Raw genomic sequence first — 14,293 nt, forward strand, 5'->3', positions numbered from 1 at the left:
GCAGCTTAACTCAGGTAGAATCCTTTCGCCTAGGGGGATCCAGCTCATAGTTCCGAGTAGAAGTACTCTTCGCTCGGGGTGTTTTACGTGGCTTAACTCAGGAAGAATCCTTTCGCCTAGGGGGTTCCAGCTCATAGTTCCGAGTAGAAGTACTCTTCGCTCAGGCTGTTTCACGCAGCTTAACTCAGGTAGAATCCTTTCACCTAGGTGGATCCAGCTCATAGTTCCGGGTAGAAGTACTCTTCGCTCGGGGTGTTTTACGCAGCTTAACTCAGGTAGAGTCCTTTCGCCTAGGGGGATCCAGCTCATAGTTCCGAGTAGAAGTACTCTTCGCTCAGGGTGTTTTACGTAGCTTAACTCAGGTAGAATCCTTTCGCCTAGGGGGATCCAGCTCATAGTTCCGAGTAGAAGTACTCTTCGCTCAGGGTGTTTTACGTAGCTTAACTCAGGTAGAATCCTTTCGCCTATGGGATCCATCTCATATTTTCGGGTAGAAGTACTCTTCGCTCAAGGTATTTTACGTAGCTTAACTCAGGTAGAATCCTTTCGCCTAAGGGGATCCAGCTCATAGTTTCCGAGTAGAAGTACTCTTCGCTCAGGGTGTTTTACGCAGTTTAACTCAGGTAGAACCGTTTCGCCTAGAGTGATCCAGCTCATAGTTCCGGATAGAAGTAATCTTCGCTCAGTTTGTTTAATACAACTTAACTCAGGTAGAACCTTTTTCACCTAGAGGGATTCAACACTTTATCAATAATACATTGTGCTAACGCTTGATTCTATTTCCTTCCAGTAAGATGGGGTACCAACCCACTAGTTACATTTCCTTTTAGTATTACAGGGTACCGCTCTCTGGTTACACAATCATTCGTTACTAAATTTTATCTCTTTTAGCTATTTTATACTATTGTTTCTGTCTGCCTTTCAATAAATTAGATAGTTTATAGCTTTCGCTGCTAACTCACAAAATTTTCCTAGTCCAAACTGGGGCAGAAATTTTTTGTTCGTTTTGTTCGTCTTTGATGGCTTTGCAGGCCTCGCCGCAAAGCACAGGTTATGACGATCGAAGCTTGCAGTTTCAGTTATCATTAGAAGGACGATCACAGGATAGTTTGGAGTTAACTTTGACAACGTGTCGGTAACACAGCTTCTCAAGATTCATCTTCTCAAAATTCCAATCCAGAAACCAAGCAATCGAGATTGAGTCATAATCTTTTCTTCAAAGAGAATCAAGATTCAATCTAAGGTCAACACAAGCGAGCATGTCAAGAATCAATATTTGACTCCAGAAGACACATAGATAGGAATTTTGTAACTCTTAACTTGCAGGAATATGTAGTTCTCTTCTTCTTTTGATGTAAGCAGCAAGTAACAATCAACAGCAACAGCAGCAGCAGCAGTCTTAACTCCAGTGTCTGGTAGTCCCAGCTACCAAATTTCCCAGAACTACACTGACCTGATTCCTTTATAGCCAAGGATATGTAGGCAACCTCGGAAGCAAGGTTTGGTCACCTTTTTCAAAAATGTTTTCATTAGAGTCATAGGTGAGCAAAAGTTAGTCATGGCATTCACTATCTTTGCACGAAAACTCTTCATATTCTCGAGCAAAGAGGGGCAGCTGTAAATGCCTAATTTTTGTTTCTTCTTTTACATTATACTTTGGAATAATTATTTTGTGTGTGTTTGTAGATTTTAGAATTAGGATTTTAGTTTAATTAGTTTGTTAAGGGGGTTAAGGGACTGGGCTTTTCATTTTTAAGACGAAATGGGCTAAAAATTTGGACCAAATCAGTGGCCCAATTGCACTGACCCGGTTCGGATAAGGCTGGCCAAGGAGGCAAGCAAAACGGCATAGTTTCAGGGCGAAACTACGTCGTTTTAGCTAAAGAATAAGAGATTTAATCTCATCCATTCATAGCCCCTTGATCCAACGGTCCAAATTTGATCTTCATTCTTAGTATTTAACACCTAAAGAGGCCAAAATTTGCCCTCATTTTGCTCTATCATCTATTTCACTCCTCTCTTTACTCTCTCCTCTCTCACAAGAACCACCCGCCGCCCGCCGCCCCTATTCCGCCGGCCGGAAATCGCCACCGCCGGCGGACGACCTCCAACCGGCCCCATTTTTTCACCATCTCTTCGTATCTTCCTCCTCTTTCCATATCCAAATCCCAAATCCCCAAAATCCTCACCAAACTCCACAAATCTAAGCTTAACCGAAACCCTAACCGCCGCTCACCACCCTAAACTCCGAAAATTTTACACCACCGGCCTCCTCTCACCCTCCTCTTCTCCATTCCCAGACCCAAAACCTTCCAAACCCCTCCAAAAGCCGGCGAACTTTGGCCAGCCACCATCGACCACCCCACTGCCCGCCGCTGCCAATACCGCACCACCACTGACCCCCTATCTTTTAGACTACTCGATCCAAAGACCCATATTTCCTTCAAGTATGATGCCAAAACTTATTCCCTTTGGCATCTACTAAAAGAAAATCTGTGTTTCGGGGTCGGACAGCCGCTTTTTGGGGTTTGCTTCATCTTTTGGTCTCGAGTTAGCATCGGATGCCTTGTGTGGTAAAACCTTGCTCCCTCTTTCCACTTTCTGATTTTTTCCTTCTTGTTTCGTTTGTTTTGTTCTGTTGTTTTAGCATTAGGTTTAGAGTTTAATTTTCATTCATATTATGTTGTTCGTATACATTTGAGCAGTGATTCATCAAGTTGCCATTATTCTCGTAATGTTGTAGGTCGCTTCCGGTTAGCCCTTTAGTCACAGTGTTTAGTTTTGTTGTATCAGGTGAGCCTGAGATCAATTGATTTGCTTCTCGACTAATTATTCATTTAGTTTGGTTACACTGATCTGATTCATATGTGATATTTCTATGTCGTTCTTCGTGTTAGTTTATTTTTATCAGTTTAGTTTTGTTGATTAATTGTTGGTCAGTTCAGAATCAATAGTGTTTAGTTGTCATGTTTCGTTATGCCTCCGGACTTTAACTGAAGTTTCAAAGTTTTTGGACTCTAACTAGAACCTTAATCCTTTCTTTAGGTTTCTGATTTCTATTGCCTACTACTTTATTGTAGTTATTGTAGTGGTGTAAGTTCTGTCAGTGGTCGATTTTAGTTCGTTTTCTATCTAGTTTTCAGTTTCGTCTTCGCTTAGTGAAACTTTTTCACTAAGTTTGTTTTCTCTGTTAACATGTGTTTTGCTTGGTTTGATTTTAGGCATTAGGTTTTAAGTTCTCTTGGTTGATTAATGGTTCGGTGTTAAGTTTCAGTTACATGTTTGTGGTAGATCAACTATGTTCTGGTTACTTGCTTTTCATTTGATTCGAATCACATGGTCGGTATTGTTGTTGTTAAAAGCTGCAGAGTAGATGAGTAATCATGTGTTAGGGGTACACTAGCAACTTATTTTTAGTACTAGGGTGGTCGAAATGACTCTTTGCTTCTGCCATAGCAGATTTCAGGCTGTCCTTTCACCTTTTGGACAGCCTTTGAACAGTGTTTAGCTCACAAAGTCAGTCCCTTTTTGGACAGATTTTTGTTGAACCAAATCTGTCCAAAAAGTTGGCTTTTCTTTGCCTATTTAAGGGCTGCCTTTTCCTCATTTAAAGGGGGACTCCATCACACTTCCATACAGATTTTTAGAATTGCTTAAACAAACAAAAACATAAAAAATTTCAGCAGTTGAACACATGAAAAGTAAGCTGAAATTGTGAGCTTTGGGAGTGAATCTTAGAGTGCAAACTTTTAGAAAAGTATAAGTCTTCTTTAGAGTTTGGTTCCGGGTTTCTTCTCTAAGTTTTCGGGCTATTCAAACACGAATTTGCTGCTGGTTTTCTGCTGATTTTGCTATTGTTTGTTGGCTGTCTTCTGTTGTGTTGCTGCTTGTTCTGCTGTAATTTGGAAATAGTTGATTTGCTGAATTTTTTCTTCTTTCTGCTGTCCAGGTAACTTTCAGGCCATGTAAACTCCTAAAAGTCAAGTTGGAATGAAAGCAATGGTGCCTGAAAATATTAGCAGCTTCATTATTACATACTTTTGAATATTGGATAATGTTATGACTGTGTGTTAGTTAATTAAACTGTGCCAAGCATCTTTAGTCTTATGCTAAAGTTTAGGATATAATTCTGCTTGGCCCTCAGTTGTGTGGTTGTGTGAAGGGAGTATCCCTCAGTTTGGTTGTGTGAAATGAGTATGTATTATATTTTGAACCATGCAGTTTCATGTTTGTCCCTCTGTTTGTTGCCCAACTAAACCTTTTTTTTATTCATTGACCACTGTTTGGTCATACTTATGATTTCATTTTAAAGCTAAGTGGTCTCATTTATAGTAGTAGTCTTGTTTAGACATTTACAAATGGTTTTAGTTAAGGTTGAATGAATATGGTTAATATAGGTTCTTCGTTTTTTGCAATAAAAGAGGTTATTTTCTCATGTAATTTATTTTGGTCATTTGTTCTAAAATTGAGTGTAAGACTACCAATGTACTTCTCTTCTTGATTGAGCATGACGCTGATTTAATTTTTTTTGATTCATATGACAGTCTCTCTATTATCACGATTTAGCGTATTAAAATTCAAAGGATATTTTTATATAAGTTGTTACAATGTAAAATGAACTATTATTTGCTAGCTTCAGTTGGCATTTGGTTATTAGAGTTCAAAATAATAAATTTAGGCCACATAAGATGAACATCATAAGCCAAGTTAATAAATATACTAGCTGGACCATTTTCTTATAATAAATTCCAGCAGCCCAAAAGTTCTATACAAGCTGGCCCATTTTTCCTTTTAACAAGAAGTTGGCTCATTTCTTTAAAATAGATAAAGTTGGTCCTGTTATAAATGGAATTTATTTATGGTGAATGTCTATATTTAGAGAGATTCTAGGGTTCATTGCTTGGTGACTAAGTCACCCTCTCCCTATAAATAGAGGGTTCTATTCTATTGTAATTCATCCCAAAATCAATAAGAATTCTCTCTCCCTATGTTCTCTGCAATACTCTTCTTTCTTCTTTTATTATTTCATAACACGTTATCAGCACGAGACTCTAACAAATTGAGTAGAAGTTTTGGGATTGAGCATAATGATTGTCAATTATTCCATGAACTTCCTTTATGATTAAATTCTGGATTTCAGGTAGTATTTTACTTTATTTTTCTCTTTTAAATTCTTGAAATTCTATAATTTGATTTTATATACAAGCAAAGACAACAAAGTTTGATTATAACTCTAATGGAGTTAGTAGGAAATTATAACCACCTGAAGTGGTAGAATTTCTATGTCTTGCCATGATCAAATTCATGTATGATTATGAGCACAAGAAGTGGAAACCTGTCCCATTGAATTTGCTCCATTCTCATTCCCTTAAGAGAATGTGATAGCAATATGCAATAAGTCTGAAAGAAGACAAAATTATTACCGTGAAGGTATCAATGGATGTGGACGTGGCAATTGACGAAATTATAATCGTCATCTTTGTGATAATGAGAATAATAAGGATTCTCAAAATAAGCCTTCACTCTATGAAATTAATGTTTGTCATCGATTTGACATAAGATTTCGTAAAGCGCATACAGATGACTATGGTCCATTCATGATGTGAATGTGAAAACATCTGATTTATGAATACATATTCATTCTTGGAAGAATATGAATGTGCTACGGTGGTAGTGAATACCACTCTCACCTCTAAAAGGAGGTTTGAGATGGTACAAGAAAACAATGTCATTATTATGGCATGAATGGTCATTGGTCACGTACCTATTGTACGCCAAAATATTTTGGTAATGTGATTATTAAAGAATAACAGTAATGCAAAAAACAGATCTTGCATATAATTTTGACCATAACCATAGTGGTATAACTTTCTCTTTAAAAGAGATATTCAACATATGGATGTTGATGAATATGTGGTAGTACCAAATTAATTGAGAGCTCTGGAAGAGCCAATTGTTACTATTTTGGAGAAACACAATTGATTACCAATAAGGTATTGTGTTGTAGTAAGTCTCAAAGAAACTTATTCAGTTTCCAAAGTATACGTGAAAGCGCTTGATTATATTGAGACTATAAATAAAGGAAATATTTAATATATTCTTTTACTACAACTTGTAGCGGGGTAATATGTATGTGAAAAGCTACCCGCTTTATTCTTCAGTTTGTACTACACAAACAAAAGAATGCCACAATAAAGTAAAGTTTATTGATATAAAAACCCATATCATAATAAACTTGAAGTTTATTGATAATTGCACACGTCGTGGTGTAAATCTGATTTTTATCAATATTGATAATTTATTCAGTTGGCATAATTGGTTTAGTCATATCAATTTAAGTATGGTGTGCGAAAATAAAAGAGAATTCACATGGGTAAATATTAAAGAACTTGAAAGTTCTTTACGAATTCTCTTATGTTGTCTGTTCTCATTAATTAATATACCAACTAAAATTGGGATTGAATCCCATGAATGCTGGAAATATCAAAGGTAATATGGGCCCATTCACCTGCCATGTATACCACATAAGATACATCTATGAGATGGTTACATGTGCAATTATTATTAACCCGCAACCTGGCCGGTGTGTGCGAGGTAACTTGCTCAATAATTTAATTTCGAGCATAATTTCCAGATTTTCTATTCAAGAAGTTCATCTTGATAAGTTGGTTTACATCACAGTTCGTTTAGCAAAATGATTTATTAAGTGCCTCTACTTAATAGCTAAACTATTGCTTATGAGCGCAAAGTTATCTATATCATTTTGATATATGGTATATACGAAAGTATATTACATTCTCCCCTCACAAGTGGTTCAGAGTCAGGAACCAAATAATTCCATCTTATTATAATTGATGTGCAGTGTATATTTTGACTAACATCATAACGCACAAAGATGGGTTCTCAAAGTTGAGGAAACAAGTTAGTTTTTCTAACATGGGGGGGAGACAAGATACAACAGTTGAGAAAAAGTTACATGGAATGAATTATCATTTATACATCTAGATCCTCGAATAAAATATGAATTTGAAGTTCATAAAAGGATAATTCATGTGCAATATATTCCAAAGCATGCCAGATGCATTTGCTGACCCAAAGAAGGTAACTATATTCTCACTGCAAATGCTCATATTATAATAAGTCCTAGAAAGACAAAGTCTATGGTACGCTTAAAGCATATAAACAAATCAGTTTCAAATAAACTTCTTGATAAAGAAGATGAGCAAATGATCAAAATAATCATAATAAATGAGGCAAGTGATCTAGAAGATCACAAGACATAACACTTCATAAAATCTTAAGAGAGATTCAGGTACCTGAAAATATGAATGAAGAGATCTCTATGTTATGTCTTTATGAAAAAATATTGAAACTGATATAAAATGTTTGTCGACGACATCTATGATAGCGATAAATATATATATGAGGATCTTAAGTCTGAAGAAACAATTCAAATAAAATTGGTTTCATATGAAAGCCATGTAGTTTTGAACATGTAGTTCAAACACTTGAAAGTATAAAGTCAATGGTATGTGCAATCAGTTTTTGATATCTTATATGTCTAGCATGACATGAAAACTTGATATGCATCTAAAGTCTATTATATGGCTTATATGACTTAACAATCCCTGAAGGAATTAAATTGCTTAATGCATATAGAATTCATGGTCACGAAGTACTACATCCTCAGTGCAATTTGTGCACAAATGTATCTTGCTATAACTATATGCATGATAATATGATAGCAAGAGTTTTCACCTCTATGTGAAGATATTGAACTGACAATTCCAACAAGATCACATGAAGACAATACATCTATCAAGGATGATGATTTCAAGGTGAAACATATTCGTTGAAGTTAATATGGCTGATATTGTTTATCAAATATCTACCAGCGATCTTTTGAAGATGGTGCACAAGATTGGAATGCAAATGCTTAAAGATGTGAATTGATGCTCTCATCAGGGGGAGTTAATACGCGTTGTACTCTTTTTCCCTTACAAGGTTTTGTCCCACTGGGTTTTCCTTGCAAGGTTTTTAACGAGGCAACCAAAAGGCGTATTGTTAGATATGTGTACTCTTTTTCCTTCTCTAGAATTTTTTCCCACTGGGTTTTATTTTAGTTAAGGTTTTAACGAGGCACATTATCTGTTGAATAGACATTCAAGGGGAGTGTTATAAATAGAATTTATTTATGGTGAATGTCTATATTTAGAGAGATTCTAGGGTTCATTGCTTGGTGACTAAGTCACCCTCTCCCTATAAATAGAGGGTTCTATTCTATTGTAATTCATCCCAAAATCAATAAGAATTCTCTCTCCCTATGTTCTCTGCAATACTCTTCTTTCTTCTTTTATTATTTCATAACAGGTCCAACATTTATTTGCATAATTTTTCCCAACTATAAAGCTAGAAAATGATAATAATATCATATTTTTTACTAATTAAATTAACTCGTTTTTTTTTAATTAATTTAAACGCTAGGCAAATAGCAGGTGCGCTTTAACTTCACGGACTCACTTGTGTAGCGTGATGCTTAACATTTAATAAGTTAATTCACCAATTTCGTATCATATTCAATAGTTTTAATTAATTTATAAATCTTTTGTCATAATCGCGGATTCGCTTGCGTGGCGTGGTAGTGACATTTAATAAATTTTCCAAAAAAAAAATGGTTAATTTTTCCTCAAAGCACAATTGTAGCAATTTTTCAAAAGTAAATAACGTGCTAACAATCGTTTGTCATGACTGCGGATTCGCGTGCGTAGCGCGATTATGACAAAAAATCAAATAGAAGTCATCTTGGTCGCACATTCGCTAGCGTGGTGCGGTCAGGACAATTTTATTAAACTTTTTTCTATAATAATTATAATAATAAAAGCGGACATAGGTAAAACATGAAAACCAAATAAAATTACAATTTGTCCATAATTAATTCAAGCCGAGTTTAAGTCAATAAAGCAACCGTGCTAGAACCACGGGACTCGGGGAATGCCTTGTACCTTCTCCCTGGTCAATAGAATTCCTTACCCGAACTTTGTTTTCGCGGACCGATAAAAATAGAGTCGAACCTTCCCTTGACTAAGGATTCAAATAAATGGTGACTTGGAACACCGAAAAATCAATTCCAAGTGGCGACTCTGAACAATAAAATAATCCCTACTCAAGTTTTTGTCACTTTAATTGGAAAAACTCTTTAACCCATACACATATTCTTTTCGGGGGTACAAAAAGGGGTGTGACAAACTTTTGAGAAGATGGTATACAAGATTGGAATGCGGAGACTCAAATATTTGAAACAAGATTTCATCAGGGGGAGTGAAATACGCGTTGTACTCTTTTTTCCTTACTAAGGTTTTTCCTATGATTTTTTCTTGTAAGATTTTAATGAGGCAGCTAGAAATGCGTATTACTAAATATTTGTACTCTTTTTCCTTCATTAGGATTTTTTTTGCTAGTTTTTTCCTAGCAAGGTTTAACGAGGCACATTATCTTTTAATGAACATCCAAGAGGGAGCGTTATGAAAATGTTATATTGTGGATGCCCATTTATTACTCTGCTATAGATAATATTTCCTAAGAAGATTATCCGTTTAGTACTCTATTGAAGTTTATCTACAAGCAGCTGATGCATGCAGGTTGCAAGCAACTCAATAAAATGTTTTGCAGCAGTTTCTTATTAAACATGCAGGTTACGAGTAGCTCATGCAGACAGCTTACAAGCAGCTCAAGAAAAGCCTCGCAGCTGCTTCCTGAAAAGCCTTGCAGCTGCTTCCTGAAAAGCCTCGCAGCTGCTTTCTTTCTTCTATAAATAGAGGAGTTTTCAATTTATTATGTATATCATTTTGAAGTTGAATAGTATATCAATCTCTCTCTATACTTGTCTTCAATTTATTTACTTAACAATCTTTATTTTTAACAATTTCAAAAAATATTTATCATCTCTTTTTATCATATACATGAATGAAAAATTTCATTAAAGATATTCATTTTTCTTAAATTTTATTAAATACATAGTTTTGATAATGTACTTTAATATACAGAGTAATGAATATACCTTATGTATTTTTAAAAATATACATTTAACACCATAGTGAAATGAAAATAGCACTCCAGTTAATATTTATGTAGGATTTATATCATATAGGAGCATAAGTGTTTGATTTTAGAATATATTAGGTGTATCTGTAACTATAACACTATATATGTGTAGATATTTATAATATATAGGGGTGTACATGTTTATTTTATAAAGTAAGGGGTGTATTTGTAACTAAATCATTATATTTGTAATTTGTGTAGATTTCTATAGTACGGAGGGTGTAGCTATACCTGAAGCTTATTTTTTGGTGGGGGGGGGGGTGGGGGGGTGTTTAGGGAAATTTACCATGCTTCTTAAATTCCTATAGTCGAAACCGTTTGACACATTAGGAGTCAGAGGGATAGTGAGGAACTACCATGGCCGGAACGACGGTGAACTCTGTACCGACGGCCGGCGTCAACGTCGGTGTTGATGGCGGAGCTAATTATAGGACGAGCAGCGCATCGTACGTAAACTCGTTCCGCATCTCCGCCGTTGTTGATCGATTAGCTATGCACGTTTGTGCTCAGCCTAAAATTGACCCTCAGGAGTTTGTTCACCTTTGCCTCTCACTTGCTAGGTACTTCTTCTCGAACCTTCTATGCTGTAAACATAAATATGCTACATTTGTAATTGCTACTTCAAATTGTTTAAGAAAGTGTTTTTTGTGCTTAATATCTAGGTTTTTGCTGATTTTTTTTTTTTTTTGAATTTTAGCTCTCGCGTGTTTGCTATTTTGTGGAAATTATTGCATTTTTAGTGTAACAACAACAACAACAACCCAGTAAAATCCCATGGGGTCTGGGAGGTTAGTGTGTACGCAGACCCTACCCCTACCCGAAGGAGTAGATAGGCTGTTCCAAAAAAGACCCTCGGCTCAAGAAAACAAAAAGACAAAAGGAGACAATATACTTCTTAGGTCGCCCTCTACCTCTTCTCGTGTGCTCTCCACAATCAGCCGCTCACACCTCCTTACCGGAGCATCTGGGCTTCTCCTATGAACATGCCCCAACCATCTGAGCCTCGCTTCCTGCATCTTGTCATCAATGGGAGCCACGTGCACCTTCTCCCGAATAACATCATTCCTAATCTTATCCATCCTAGTGTGCCCGCACATCCACCTCAACATCCTCATTTCTGCTACTTTCATCTTCTGGATGCATTTTTAGTGTATTGTGGTTAATATCTAGTTTTTTTCTCATGTTTCTTCTGGAACCTTCTACGTTGGAAACATAAATGGGCTACATTTGTAATTGCTACTTCAAATTGTTTAAGAAAGTGTTTTTTTTGTGTGCTTAATATCTAGGTTTTTACTGATTTTTGTTTTGAATGTTTTGCTGTTGCGCTTTGATATTTTGTGCAAATTATTGCATTTTTAGTGTACTGTGGTTAATATCTAGGTTTGTTGCTGATTCTTTTGTATTTTTAGTGTACTGTGGTTAAAATATAGGTTTTTTCCCCTCATTTTTCTTCTTGAAACTTCTTTGCCGGAAATATAAGTACGCTACTATTGTAAAAAATTTCTGTTATTTTGTATCCTTCTTATAAATACCAATGCTACTAATAAAAAGCAAGTTCCAGTATTGAAATAGAGACATAAGCATAGCTCAAATTCAATTCCTGATATGACCGCAACTTTGTCATATTTTTCCCCAGAAACATCAGCACGCAAGACAACCTTAACCTGGATTTCAGAACAGAAGATAAACATGTTAGACCAACTTGGAACACTTATCATCTTAGTATAGCAACATGTAAACAAAAAGAGTGAACAAAGTAACAAAAGCCGGATCACCTCAGGAAAACCATCCAGATATTGCAACCCAGGATAGGTCTCAATAAGTCCCTCAATGAACTCTGTCACAACATCTGCAAATCATTTCACTTCAGTATCTACAGAAAATAAACACTTAGGCTTTCCGTATACCATATATGACCAATAACACCTATAATAATTTTCACCAGAACCATATAGCATTTAATTATCCCAATATAGATCATACACATAACAGTACCTACATACATATTGAAACAGAACAGGATATCACTCAACTATGCTTCAATTCAAAATTGGTTGTCATCAGCTATATGAACCTTATATATGCATTCTGCACTATTCAGGTCCCTTTCAATACAATACTATTCATTTGTCTTTAATGTAAATTAAGCACAACAACGGGTAGCCCAGCTAAAATATACTAGGGGAAAACGAAACACTAATTCTATGATAACTATTGGAAATTAGTAATTCTATGAATACCTACAAGTGTCTTATTACTATACTCAGTTGCCTTCATTTTCAAGCAGACAAAAACACTATTCTCAGCTTTCTCTTTTCTACTTCCATACTAAAAGATACTACATACACAAAACAATTAAAAGAAGAAATAAAAATCCCTTTCTCAATTTTTCCCTAAATTATACTACTCCCGTTTGATTGACCGCCAAACATGTAAAGCAATGCATATAGACAATATCAAGATACAAAATGCTATCTATTTTATACAGTAATTTTGGGGGGTTTCAGAAGCGGAGTTACCATTGGGGTCGTTGATGAGTTTCTTGCTCTGGAAAGCCATCGAATGTGTGTGTGTGTGTGTGTGAAAATCAAAAAGGAGCAAAGAATCGAGTCACTGATGATTGTACTGCATTAATTAGAAAACCCGAAGGAGAAACCTGAGAGGGCTTTTGTAGGTGGAGAGAGGAGAGTATGAGTTGAATTGTTGAATGCTTTGTCCGAACTAACACAAAAAGAGGGAGATAAAAAAAAATGTTGCGGCTTATTCTTCTTTGTATACAGAAAAATATTTAATATTATCCAATCTACACGAAACTTATTTAAAATTATCCAACAAAAAGTTTGAATCAAAAGATTTTTATCTATTTCGTCAAGTTTTTAGAGTACCTAAGTAGGTGTTTGGGGACATAAACACTGTGATTTTTCTAAAAAAAGTAGTTTTTGGAGTTAACAATATTTGAAATTTAAAATTATATTAGATATGCATCCACTTAAAAAGTATTATAGTTTAGTGAGTGGAAAACATATCTAAAAAATGTAATTACTGGTTTTTGGTTTTTGAAAAACTCATTTTTGAAAATTCTCAAACACTTACAATATTTCATGGACAAACACATTTTTTTTAAGAAACCTAAGAAAGAAAAAAAATCTATAAACTAACGGGTCTGAAGATATTTGGCCGAATTTCTTGAAAATAATGATTGTGAGTAGGACCAGAGAAGTTTTTTAAGACGAAAAATCTGTAGCTTTTCCATGAAAGCATAAGCAAATATAAAATAAGTTTTTCTTCAAAACGAAAAAAATTGCCTACAAAAAAAAAGAAATTAATTTTATCGAACTATTCTTTCTTACTATTATTACTCAAACGTAAAATGAATGGTCGATGATTTCGTAATTTGACACTAAAAGATATGTTTGGAAAGGTTTATCAGTCACAATTTTTAAGTGGTTTAACCAAACAAATAGTTACTCTTCCAACCTAGTTTTGAAAGTCCATTAGAAAAATATAAAGCCATTTAAAAATAGGTTTAAAAAAAATTGACTAGACGTGCACTCACTTTCTCTACAATTAATAAGAAACTCAAGATTCGGTGTTGGAACAGAAAAGAAACCCAAGATTAAGAAGAAACATACAAATATGGATTGTGCCATCACTATTCGAACCGTAAATCAAATCATGAACCACCAAAGAATGCGGTGCAGTGGATGAGACTGCTCTTCCCTTAACCAGACGTCTCGAGTTCGAGCCTTGGATATAGAAAAATCCTTTGTAGGGAGCGGTTCCCCCCGAATGGCCCTATACGGCGCGAATCCGTATATAGTCGGGCTCCAATACAAATACTGGACACCAGATGGAAAAAAAAAAAAAAGTAAATCAAATCATGAGAACTTGTTTTTTCTATTTAGGCCTATTTTTTTTCTGTTTAGGCCTATTTTTCTTACTTTTGCTAAAGATTTGGTGAATAATCAATTAAGAAAGCTTCCTACAATAAGAAAGCAAAGTCGACGTTGTTTTTTATCATCAATCACAATTTGTCGATAAGTTAATATCCAACTATTGCAGTCAAGTATTAAATATTGCTTGAATAAGTACCTTGATCAATATGAAATATGAATGTATTAATGGTATGCTTCTTTATATATAAAACATATTTTTGATAGTTTGTTACCAAGGGTTTGTTAAAGGTGTTAAA

At 35.2% G+C, this 14,293-nt stretch overlaps 1 long non-coding RNA gene across 1 annotated transcript; it reads right to left on the reverse strand.

Moving 5' to 3' along the window:
- Nucleotides 1–11,699: 11,699 nt before the first annotated feature.
- LOC109220491 lies at nucleotides 11,700–12,852 on the reverse strand. The gene is made up of 3 exons (XR_002067100.1): nucleotides 12,621–12,852; nucleotides 11,877–11,950; nucleotides 11,700–11,765 (listed from the first exon to the last, which is right to left on the reverse strand). It is a non-coding gene; the product is annotated as an uncharacterized LOC109220491 (long non-coding RNA).
- Nucleotides 12,853–14,293: the final 1,441 nt, after the last annotated feature.

This window comes from Nicotiana attenuata, unplaced genomic scaffold (genome assembly GCF_001879085.1).
Source record: "Nicotiana attenuata strain UT unplaced genomic scaffold, NIATTr2, whole genome shotgun sequence".
Taxonomy (NCBI): Eukaryota; Viridiplantae; Streptophyta; class Magnoliopsida; order Solanales; family Solanaceae; genus Nicotiana; species Nicotiana attenuata.